The following is an 11859-nucleotide window of genomic DNA, read 5'->3' as shown; positions in this document are numbered from 1 at the left end:
CTAACGCTGTATATCTGATACGCTTAACGATCGGTCGTTTGGTTCATCTACGGGTGTCTTCGTTCGTTATCAACGGCAAAATCAATATTTTCAAACGCAACAATTCGGTTGCATTGTGAAATCGTCTGACCGTTTCAACGAAACAAATGCGATCACGGTGTCCTGACAAAGAGAGGTTCGTCGTAGAACAAACTTGAAATTAGAAATACCGATGGAACACGCGATAAATATTTTCGTAAGATGAAATTTTGAGAACCTCGATATATCATATTGGTTTTCTAATCCCTATTCAATGGTGGCTTTGAAACCAGTCCAATAAATTTCTTCACGATTCTCGCCAGACGTTACGAACGTACGTAAAACGTGTTTGTCATTATTAGCATTATATACTGGAAAATGGAATGCTAGGATTCTACGAGAAGAGCGCATGCTTGGGTCGGCTATTTAGTTCAAATTTTGCACATAGTTAGTACATACCATGTGCGATAGCACACGTCTGAACGCACGAACGGGCAATTCGAAATTTTGCCAGCAAGTCATGGTCGAGGAAGGAAGTTTATCGCGCGCATTCGCTACGATATACGTAGAGATACACGCGACAAGCAAAAGCAAACTGTACGATCAATCGATCGATAAAAAAAAATGTTAATAATCCTCGTTTACCTCATTACTCTTCTTTCCACTTTGCCACCATAAATGAAAAACAGAGGATCTTAGGCGTTACGATTTTCTCTCGTACACACGTCACCCACACGAAACGAATCAACGACCAGAATTGCACGCGCAACCTTCGCAATCGCGAAGATCATCGCGTCACCGTTAAAACCGGCAATTATTCCCCGGTACAAATTTTACGCGTGCATGAAGCAACAGCGGCAGCCAAGCCTCCGCGGAATCATTCACGGTAACCTCTCACTCTCTCCCTCTCCCACGCGTGTTCGTGGCATGGGACCGTAACGGTGGAACGGAGAAAGGAGAAAATCGTGAAAATCTCGCGCGAGTGAAACAGAGACGGACGCACGTGCGGGGCAGAAGGTGCGTCCGAGAAAGAGTGGAAGGTACGATCGGGAACGGCGATCCTTTCTTTCTCCTCTCCTTCTCCCTCTGTCTTCTGGTTTCTCTCTCGTCGGTTCACCTGAGAATCGGGGAATGTCCTCGTGGCGAGAGCAGTCGTCAGTGTCTCGGTAGACCTCCATCTGGAGCCAAGCTCTGTACAGGAAACGATCGACCGTGTTCGTTCGCGTGTCATTCAGTGTCACGTGTGACGTTGAACGTACGCTTGTCGGATACTGAAACGGAAACACGGTGCCGATGACACTGGGAATCCCGAAGGTAGACGAGAAATCACGGTGATCGTAGCCTCCGTCGTCGTCTGCGACGTCTTCCGGTCCCGCGTGTTTCCGATTCGATTTGCCTGCACGGCGATTCGATTGCCTCGCGCCGCCAACGTTTCACCGTAGTCCGGAAATCTTGCCACGAGAAACATCTTGCCAGTGGTATGTGCGACGCGAAGATTTAGAGGAACGGCGTCGAAATGTAAATAGCTGTAATGAGAGAATTCCGGCAGCTCAGCTTCGATCGTTCGACTCACGCGGAGCGCGACTTGTGATTTTTGAAGAGGAGTTGGGATAGGTGATTGTTGGAAAAGTGGTATTAACTGGATAGTTCGTGCGGTGATTTGTTTTTCTTCCTTTTTTTTTTTTTTTTTTTTTTTCGAGGAGATTGCTTTTTCAAATTGCCGGGCGGATAAATATCTTTATTGGCGTGTGTATGCGCGTGCGTGCGCGCGTATGTCGAGTACGATCGACGTCGATGCTACGATGTTCTACGATTCTTGTCTTTGCAATTAAAAATGATATTGCATCTTGGAGGAGTTTAAACATATAGTACACACGTAAAATCGACGGCCTTGATATCCTTCGTGTGCTTCTCATTAGTATGAAATCGGTATATGTACATGTCACGTAAAATCATGGGAATATTCCAAATTTACTTCCTCTTTGAGAACAAAGACTCTATGAAGACTCACTTAAAAAATTTATTTCGTTCGACGCATAACATCATCCGCTTATAGTGCCAACTGTTCCATCCTTTGTGCAATCGTAAATTTTCCATCGTTCTACACTTTGTGTAACCATAAATTCCCCATCGTTATTGTAAAACGTAAACCGAAGCACGTAAACCACCTGTTCTTCGACACTTTTCTCGATGATCTTTCGACCAACTTTAAACCAACGGCGATTAAACGGCGAGAAAGACGCGCGATGCTAAACGTAGGCCGTCACGACCAATTGATGACGGGCATTGTGCCGCTAATAGTCAGTTCGTTGGATGTTAAACGAGGCATAACTCTTTCCCCGCTATCCTGATGACACTGCATCAACACCACGGACTCAGCCGTTGGATCGCAGCGTAACGCGACCACGAAGGAAATTGTTCGAAATGACGGTGGACTGAAAACCTCGACCGCGGTTCGCGATTTGCGTGCAATTTAATCGAACGATTCAACTGAATTAGACGCGCCGGATGATCGTTGCGGGGGCGCGATGTACGTAGCTGTAATCGGCGGGAAATAATTTGTTTGGTCAAGCACCAGTTACGCGAAATCTGATTGGCTGCAGATGATCGATTGGTTTACAGGCCACGCGGAGGAATTAGGCTGGTTATCGTTGCTAATCGTTCGACCGTGATTTCCATCGTGCGGTTCAATGGAAGGCGAACGATGCTGCTTGGCAAAAATTGACCACGTTGTTTGATCGTGTAAAACGAATATTTTATCGCAACAGATGAAATCTTCGTAATTAAATCCGTTTAAATCAGTGTTTAACCGTTGGGTAACCGATCGATGTTGTTTCGCTTGTCTGCTAATCGTGTCTTCAATTACGCCTCGTATGGCAACGCAATATTGCGAATTTTATTCCGGTGCAATCGGCGTTGATTTTTTCTTTAGTAACCAATTAAGGTAATTTCCGATAAAATCATACTCGAAGTAATTGTAATACACGAAACGTACACGAAGCATATTATATCGATACGTATAAAGATTAAAATCTCGAATAAATCGTTCGTTCGGATTACAATACGGTGAAACATGCTCCGGCGCGGGAAACTGACGCGGTTTTCTTCGATAAATCCGAGAAAGGTTGTGCAAGAACATTCGCGCCGGTTGTTCGTTTCCAGTTCGAGTCGCTGGCTACCAGTTTTCGCGCTCACCTTTAAGATCTGGGCCAGCAAAAATCGGGGACTTTGTCGGCTCACGACAGGAGTGGCTGCACGATGTTACACGACATAACGTATCGCGGGAAGCACGAAAGAGGCGGAAATCTTCGTGGGATGAAGGAGACTCCGATTCCTCTTTGATACTAGGATTTCCCCTCCGTTTGCAAATCCACTCTTGCGTGCGGTTTAAATCCGCGGAAATCTTCTGCGGCAATTCCTTCCGGGACAAGGGACAACACGTTCCGATCGTGCGATTTTAGATTTCTCTCGTGATATCGAGGTATCCGATCATCTTAAAATGGGATATTTTCTCAAGTTTAATTGCATTTTATTTGTATATTCTTACTTCGTTTCACGTAGGTTGCGTAATACGTTGCGAATTTTACGTTACTCTTATTTCTTTTTATGCAAATTATATGATATTTCATCGTGATATATACGTCCTGAATGCACAATCCTAGGATACCGAAGCTTCTTCTTCTGGTCATTGAATTTTTCAAAGTATTATTCCAAAGAATTATTTTCTATTCTATAGATTTTCTATTTTCAAAGTTTCGTTAAACTCTACTTGTTTACCCCGTTGTGAACCTTCCGTACATTTTTATGGAAAATATACTATATATCACGGGATAAATAATCGAGAATTTCAATCTCGAAGCTTCTTCTGGTCACTCTTTTTCGACGTATCCAAGTTCGTTTGTATTCTGCAAATATATCTTGAAAATTATCTTGAATTCTATTTGTTATCTTCTATATGCGTAGTTTTACGTAATCTTTTATATACCCCTTTTGATGTAAAATACAATACATCAAAATATCATGAAAATGTGATACAATACATATTTCCATGTACAGTTATCGTACAGTTTATCATTATACTGCTATACAACGATACGTAACGTTAAAAATACTCCATACTCGCGACTTTTCGAACGACTATTCGTAAAATACACAAAAGACATTATAGGCGTATCGTATTACAGAAAACACGACGCTACGCGCGTTCTAACTGAATTTTGACGGCGCGTTAACCCAGGCGCGTCCCCTAGAGGTCGTTTCGATCATCGATTCCACAGCGTTAGATCACTTGTTGTCAGTCGTCGCGTGTTCTCGAAAACATTTCTGCGTCAGCGCCTTACTTTCTAACACGAAACGTCGAAATGTTTCCAAATCGTCGCACGAATATCCTATGACCTCGAGCGTCTTTGGTCGCTCGTTGGAATCGCGTACGCCTCGATCGAAGCTTCCAGTCGCGTGTCAACGGCGTTTGCCAGCGAATCTTTCGAACCGTTCCGTGTTTTCAGTGTGTCGTTTCGGTGTGTTGCAGCTGAAAGAAGTGTCGCACGAAGTCGACAAATTTTAAGTAGCATTTCCAGTGCCGCAGGTGCAAAACAATCTTATGTGTTACATGCTGTGCAAGCGAAACGGTTGAGAGAAAGAGAGAGAGAGAGAGAGAGAGAGAGAGAGAGAGAGAGAGTGAGTGAGTGAGTGAGAAGAAAGGAGCGGAGGAGAACGCCGGGGGAAGAATTCCTTTAGCCAGCTCGAAGAAACGGTGAGTCAAACAGCATGATAAAGTTTAATGGCTCTTGCAACCGGAACTTTTGATGCACGACCGTACTGCAAGTGCTGTTATAGTTTTCGAGATGGTAGTTTCGTGACGTCACCGAATCCTTTATCGTCTATCAGTTTCGTTATCGTGATTAGACTGCGGATTTTTATGCAAATCTGTGTGTTGGAGAATATTATTAAAAGGGCAAACGCTCGGCAGAAAACTGTTTTATCTATCGTGTATTATACACCGCTATACTCTGTGGATATTTTATATATTTTTCATGTTATATACAATTTTGTATTTTTAAATTTCCTATAAATGTATAAAAATCCGTGGTGGATTAAATCATGATGGATGGTTGACGAACGAGCTACACCAGTCAGTTTCGTATCGTGAAAAAGTTTTAGCTTTACCGTCACCGTATAGCGGATTTAAGTTTTAAAACGGAATATACACTGGGACCTCCTATAACGCGCAACTTTATTTTTACGTTTCGCGTTATACACGAATTCCGGGTTATAGGCCATAACGCGGATACCGAAATAAATTCTTTGAATTAACGTAACTAATGCTGTATAGAAATAACTGTCGCACGTAATACATAATTGATTCTATCTCTTTCGTTACAGTGTCTGTTCGTATTAACATACATTGGAATATGTAATTACGTGTAATAATTCGTTCTCGATAATAATAATCGCGTAGAAATAATTCGTTCGAAATACCAAGTTTAATGGGAAGAATAGAATATAAAAAATGATATAAAAATAATCAAAATAACAAAGTCCAAAGTAAAGTTACCGTTGAATAATACAAAAATTACGAAATCAATTAATTTTATTTAACTTTCGTACACTGTACGTGCTAAACTATGGACAAGCTTTTCTTAATGAAAAGCACACGAAACTGAAAACAAATGTTTCTACGTTAAATAAACGATCTAATGCATCCGTTTTCGCGTAGAATCTTAATTTTATTGCTTATTCGTTATGACAGGAATATATTCTTTAGGAACCAAACGACCAATCCGGATAGAGTCGATTAGTTTGAATTTCATATTACTCGAATGACTAAATTGACCAGTTATAAGTAGGTAATTGTAAGTATAAGTTTTTCTCGATAATCGAAAACGATAAGGAGTCGAGCAGACAACCCGACAAGTAATTAAATAAGCGGAGAATTATTTCCGTTCGCTGGAAAGTAACTTTCTGCGGCAGTGGAACTGTATTTGATAATTTTGATATACGAACCGTACGAGGTGGAAAATTAATAAGGGGCGCTGGAAACCTGGTGATATATAATACGTGGAGTTTCGTTTCGTTTCGAAGTAGCTTGACGGAAATTTACAAACGTAATTACGTTTTGGAACTTTATTTAATTCGCTCGTACGCTTGAACCATTTTTAACGTTTTATCCATAACAGGAGAAATTGAATTTCGCGTTTGGTTCGTTAATACCAGAAGAATGCCAGAATAAAGTCAGTTGTATTTTCTTATATAAGGTTCGTTCATTTATTCTAATATTTCGTTTCTAGTTAGTCACAGGTTACTCGCCAAACACGTTTCGCTTATTCCTCCTGTAGGACTAGTTTACAATCTAACACTTGTTCCAAAATGTTGTCGGAAATATTGAAATTTTTACGCTTTTCCTCGCCAACAAGTTATTGCTTCCATCACGTAAAGGTACTCTCGGGAGCTATGCAGTTTCCGTTGAAATTATGATTTCATATACTATCCGTAATAGTAGGAATATTTCAAATGTATAAAGTTACTCTTCCTTGATGCTGCTTCTTGCATGTGTACGTTGAAACAACACCGGTGCGTCGCGTAACAAGAAAGAAGATGGTTCCTTTTGTCAAGCTAAAGCGACGCGACACGATAAATTTTCATTGGGTTGTGTCCCCGTTCTCGAAGAATAAATCTGAGAAACAAATGAACGCACGTGTTTGCACATATGTATGCGCTCGCATGAAATCCTATATGATAAAAGTTAGCTGTCGGTTGTAGCAACAAGTATTAATAGTATTTATTTCATTTAGAATTTTATTTCCTTCTAGACTAAGAGTTGAAAGATCTTTTTACTAAACGTTTCAGAGTTACAATATTACTTGTTGTTCTATTGGGCTGGCAACTAAGTGATCGCGGATTTACCACCCAATGACAAAATCCGCAATCACTTAGTTTCCAAACCAATAATTGACAAAGTTCGTTCTAAAGTTACGTAATACGCATAATAAAATAAGAAAGAAAATACAAAGCGAAGGTTTATCTGAATTTAAAACTTAGTTAACATTATCGTGTACATATTTCTTGCCATTTTGATGTTCGTAAATCACGATTTTCATAAATCACGCGTTTTCTATGAAAATGAACGAACAAAATTCACTTAACCCGATACTTATTTACTCAAACCATAACCGAGAGAAGTCTCTGTAATAAAAGACACTCGAACGTACGAACTGCTTTTATTTCCGTTTTCATTTCCACCGAAGAAGTGGATTCCATACTGAGAAAAACCTTGTACAGAGATGCTTCGCGTTAGCATAATTAATCCACATTTTTACCGCTAAAGTTCTCAAGTGCCCTTCGTAATTTAAAAACCTGATCCAAACAAATCTTCGTCCGAGCCCTATTTTTCAGTCGTGTTCGCTAAAATACGAATCTGCATAAATATCCGTATGTTAGTAGCGACGAGCACGAAAAACTTGTGTATGTCGAGTGGGTGCTGAGGCGAAAAGTTTGAACAAGCAACTGAAAAACGTGATAATAAATCGATCAGTTACAATCCTACTTTTCTAGAGAGCGATCCCGGTTTACTTCGTATTTTTGCCAACACATCAAAAAGCTAGAATCCAAGCGGAATCTCGTTTCGCTCTAATTTGAATATTTTATGTATTTGCACGTGTTACGCGTATTCTGCGCAGCTTCGCGTTTCCAAATTTTCCTTCGAACATATATAAAAATCGAATGAAACGTAGAATCCAGACAGAAATTTCTTCCACTCTTCTTTGGATATTTCATGTATCTTCGTATATTACTCGTATGCTGCGCAGCTTCCTTTCTCCAATTGTTACATTTCCCGTGAATGTATAAAAATTCACGGTCTAATCATGACGAATATAAACCGGAAGCAGGATACGGGGCGCGAATCGATGAGGTCAGATGCCAATGAACGAATTTACCGAACATTTGCCTGCTAATTCACCTATGCAAGCCGTGTAATCCGGTTATGTTGTTGAAACCGCAGGAATGTGCGGCTACGTACCTGTGCGGCTAATAGTACCTCTCCTATCCTACGTGTATATACACGCGTGCACGCGTCTATGCGTATGTGTATACGGCCAAGTTTCGTACGTACGTCAGTCGCGTGGCCGGTATGCGCGGCTCGACCACGGACAAAAGGGTGAGAAAGAAAGGAACTGGGTCAATGTGATTTCGCGAACTCTTTCCCTAGGCGCGATCGCAATTTAACTTCTACGACCGCGTGCTCTATGTTGTTCGTTGTGTTTTACGAACCATCGTTACCCCATTTCCAGCTCTTCTGCTCGACGCGACGTTTACGCGAAAACAAGCCCTTTAATCGGTTTAACTCGAACGATTTTGAGCGACAAACAAATTGGTGGGATTTATCGCGTTTAATTACAAGCGTTCTCGCCTTCTGTTTGTTTCCAGTTGAATATTTGATACCGGCAAAGATTTTTGTTCTTCTAGTTTGATCACTTTCACTCGGTGGCAATATTTTGCCCCTTGTTTCAGCGACGTACACGCTGCAAGAACTTGAATTCCAACTGGTCTCGATATCGTCTTTCTTCGCGGATAGAACGTGTCTGCCTACGCGAAATTATATTGAACGGGTTAGATTAGTACGAACAGGAACAGTCATATAACGTTTACCTTCTATTTACGTAAAAGAGGAAGAAGACGAACGCGAGCTGGAACTTAATTGCAACTGGTTGATGGTCAGTTGCAAGAAAATCTCAACTTTGTATGTACAAGCTTTATCGTACGTACGTAGAAAGTAGTGTATATAAAAAAATGCTGTATAGGATAAAAGCGTATGCGAAGATTGGCTACTGCAATTGTATATCCTGCAGAAACAAAGAAAATTCTTGCTCCTTTCTAATCCATTCTTGTGTAATCGCTATATTTTTCACTTTTCCATAACGACGATCGCAAGTTAGTTTTACTCTTCGTGACTTCTGACGATACTTACTATTGGAACGATAAAAGCATAAATAGTAATACGACGATATAATCAATTTATTTAATTTATGCTCCATACAGGATGGAAAATACGATTGTTACGATCGGAAGAAATTTTGTATAATACGAATCAAGCGAAACGATCGTTTTCGCGTTTGTCGTGTAACAATTTAAATTTATTCAGTACGTAATCATTGCAGGATACTTTAATAGAGAAAATACCTAGAATATCGTTAGTAAACGTAACTTTAAATTAACCGAACTTAATACTGCCGATCGTCACTCAGCCGATGAGTATCGCGATTTACATCGGTTACGCGGATGAATTAAATTTTTATTCAAGGGGTGAAAATCGTGAATGGGGTGGTCCGAGGTAGAAAAAAATCGGGAATAGGATGCAACGAAATGCCATGGCTCGACTCGATTATCGATTCCGCATCCCCTCGAACTCTCCGTTACGTGTTCCGCAATCGAATTGGCCGGTTTGCCGGGGCTTGCCGAACGTTTGCCCGCCAATTTACTTAGGCACGACGTGCGTGAACCTGCGACAACCTCGTTAACGTTATCGGGTACACGGTAACGTGCAAATGCGCCGCGATTATCGCCGAGTGCAAATTGCGCCGCTTGGCCTATCCCCGAGGTTCAAATTTTCCCGTTTCACATCCTCGATGTAACAGGTTCCGCGAAATTAAGAAAAAATTCGGAATTGGCTTTATACGATAGTTTCTTTGGTATCGATTCAGAAAGTTGGAAGGTTTTTGTGAAATATAAGATCTTGGTAATAACATCAGCGTTTACAGTATGCAGAGGATTTCCGTTTTACGATATTTTAAGGGAAAATATTTTCGTTCTATAGATTATATTTTATTTAAATCGGATGCAGAGAATCTAAAGTTTGACGTTGAATGGCTGACGGTTTATTTACGTTTCCAGGTATATCGCGATAAATTATTATTTTTGAGTAAATAATACATCAATCGCGAGATTATTTATCATACTATATATTCCTGTTGATAAACGTTTTTGAATAATATTTTAACGAGTAATTAAACGAGGCTCCATATATATATATATATATATTAATTATTCGAGTCAAATAATTAAAAGGATACGAAAAATACTTCTGCGATTCGTTGTATCAGATTACGCACAGTAGAAGCGACTGCTCGTTTGGTAGGGTCCGTTTCCAAGAATTTATGAAATATGTTACTTTCCCAGACAGACAAAAGTTGGCGAACTGTCGGGATAACTTCATCCCATAAGGACGGAGTACGTGTGAGTTTAGGTACGAAAATGGAAAGCTAACGTCATGGCAAGTAACATAATCTAAAAGAAGAGTCAGAGAGAAAAAAGAAGAACGTAGTGGAAGAGAAAGCTTAGAACGGACGGTACATTGAGCGTTGGATCGTCAGAAATTGATCATCGAACGCCTAACTTTATCGCGAATTGCTCGCTAGAATTGCATTAGTGTTCGCTATCGTGTTAAGAGCTTTTCGCTAAGCGAGAATAGGGGAGAAAGTCTTTCTGACGTTATCCTCTTGGAAGTTTCGAAAAGCATATGCGTCATCTAATTCCAAGACACTTGCCAGCCGCGGAGTAATCGTCGAGTGAAATCTCGAGTGGAAGTGAAATCATAGTAACGTAATCAATCATATGGTGATTAATTAAGTCGCCTAGTTTATCATTAAGATTTGTAGTTCCTGTTAGGTTTCCCTGCGCGACGCAGAAACCATTTCGAATATCATGTTGATTTCGAATTGATATCAACATAGCGACGTGTCAACGATTATAGCAATTAGCTAGCATTTTATCGTGAATTCCGGAATAATATTTAACGGGACATAAATATCAGAGGTTTGTGGGTCGAGTTTCGAGCAACAGTCCGGCACGATTGTTAATTTCCGGCTTGAACGTTGTATCGCGATTATCCTTGGGTGCAAATTGCACCCAATCTCTTGATACCTCGAAACGGACTTTACAGTTCTCTGACGTCTTAATGGCCTTGGCTGGCGCTCGTAGCTTCGCTACAGATTTAAACAGTCTCCCTTTGGGAACGAAGTTAACTTCTAGTTTAACTGCGGTCGCGAATCTCGTGTTTTGTTTTCTTCGCGGCCGGAACTTCGTTGGACTAGGTCCGAACGAAATTAAGAGAACGCTCGCGACTTTGCAGCGTGGCGACCAGCGGATCGAGTAGCTTAACTTTAAATCACGAACGTAAAATCATGTTCGATCTCGCGGTTTGTAATAACACGAAGTCGAACTGTGGAATTATACATTATGGATAGTTGATTATTTGTCAAGTCTGAATCACAAGCGTTTTGACTTTTAAACAATTTGTTATGTCAAATCGAAAAATCTTTGTTTCTTTTCAAATCGTTCAATTTTGCTAACCAATCGTTTCTTTTAAGTCGCGTTATCGACACGCAGTGGGGAATTATATAGTTAATAGAAGCATGAATTAATAATCGTAAAATACAATGGTATCTCTATTTAAAAAATTGAAATCTACTATGCTAAATCAAATACGAAATCCGATCATGCGCGAGATAAATAAATTCGATATTTGAATTGGCAAACGACTTATGATTCACCATATAACACACCACCACCATATTATCTCGTAATATCCAGTGAAAGGATAATAAGTTGAGAATAATATTGCAGAGATAAAAAGGTGGAAAGTAATTTTCTTTGAGCGAAAAAAGCTTACCGATGTAATTAAACGATTCGACACTTAACCGATAGAGATGAAACGGTGTATAATAATATTTAAATATAATTTACGCGACATTCGTACGACAATAATTAGCGTAGAAGTGAAACATTCTGAAATTAGATCGCAATTCGCTTAGCAACGAAATACCGGTATTTATGTCGCTGTGCATA

General features: G+C 40.2%; 1 protein-coding gene across 10 annotated transcripts in view; it reads left to right on the top strand.

The window, feature by feature from the left end:
* The first annotated feature begins 701 nt into the window (after nucleotides 1–701).
* The window catches only part of LOC126872294 (C-type lectin 37Db-like), a 166690-nt gene continuing 155532 nt past the window's right edge, over nucleotides 702–11859 (top strand). The window contains exons 1-2 of one of the 10 annotated variants that reach the window (XM_050632137.1): nucleotides 705–1332; nucleotides 4547–4771. The gene's annotated coding sequence lies outside the window, so the exon portion shown is untranslated. Of the gene's footprint in view, nucleotides 1633–4523; nucleotides 4772–11859 lie in introns of all 10 variants that reach the window. The other 9 variants (XM_050632112.1, XM_050632118.1, XM_050632094.1 and 6 more) reach the window with 9 other exon arrangements.

Source organism: Bombus huntii, chromosome 1, assembly GCF_024542735.1.
Source record: "Bombus huntii isolate Logan2020A chromosome 1, iyBomHunt1.1, whole genome shotgun sequence".
Classification (NCBI taxonomy): Eukaryota; Metazoa; Arthropoda; class Insecta; order Hymenoptera; family Apidae; genus Bombus; species Bombus huntii.
The sequence above is the reverse complement of the archived record's forward strand: the minus strand, read 5'-3'. Positions and strand labels throughout refer to the sequence as shown.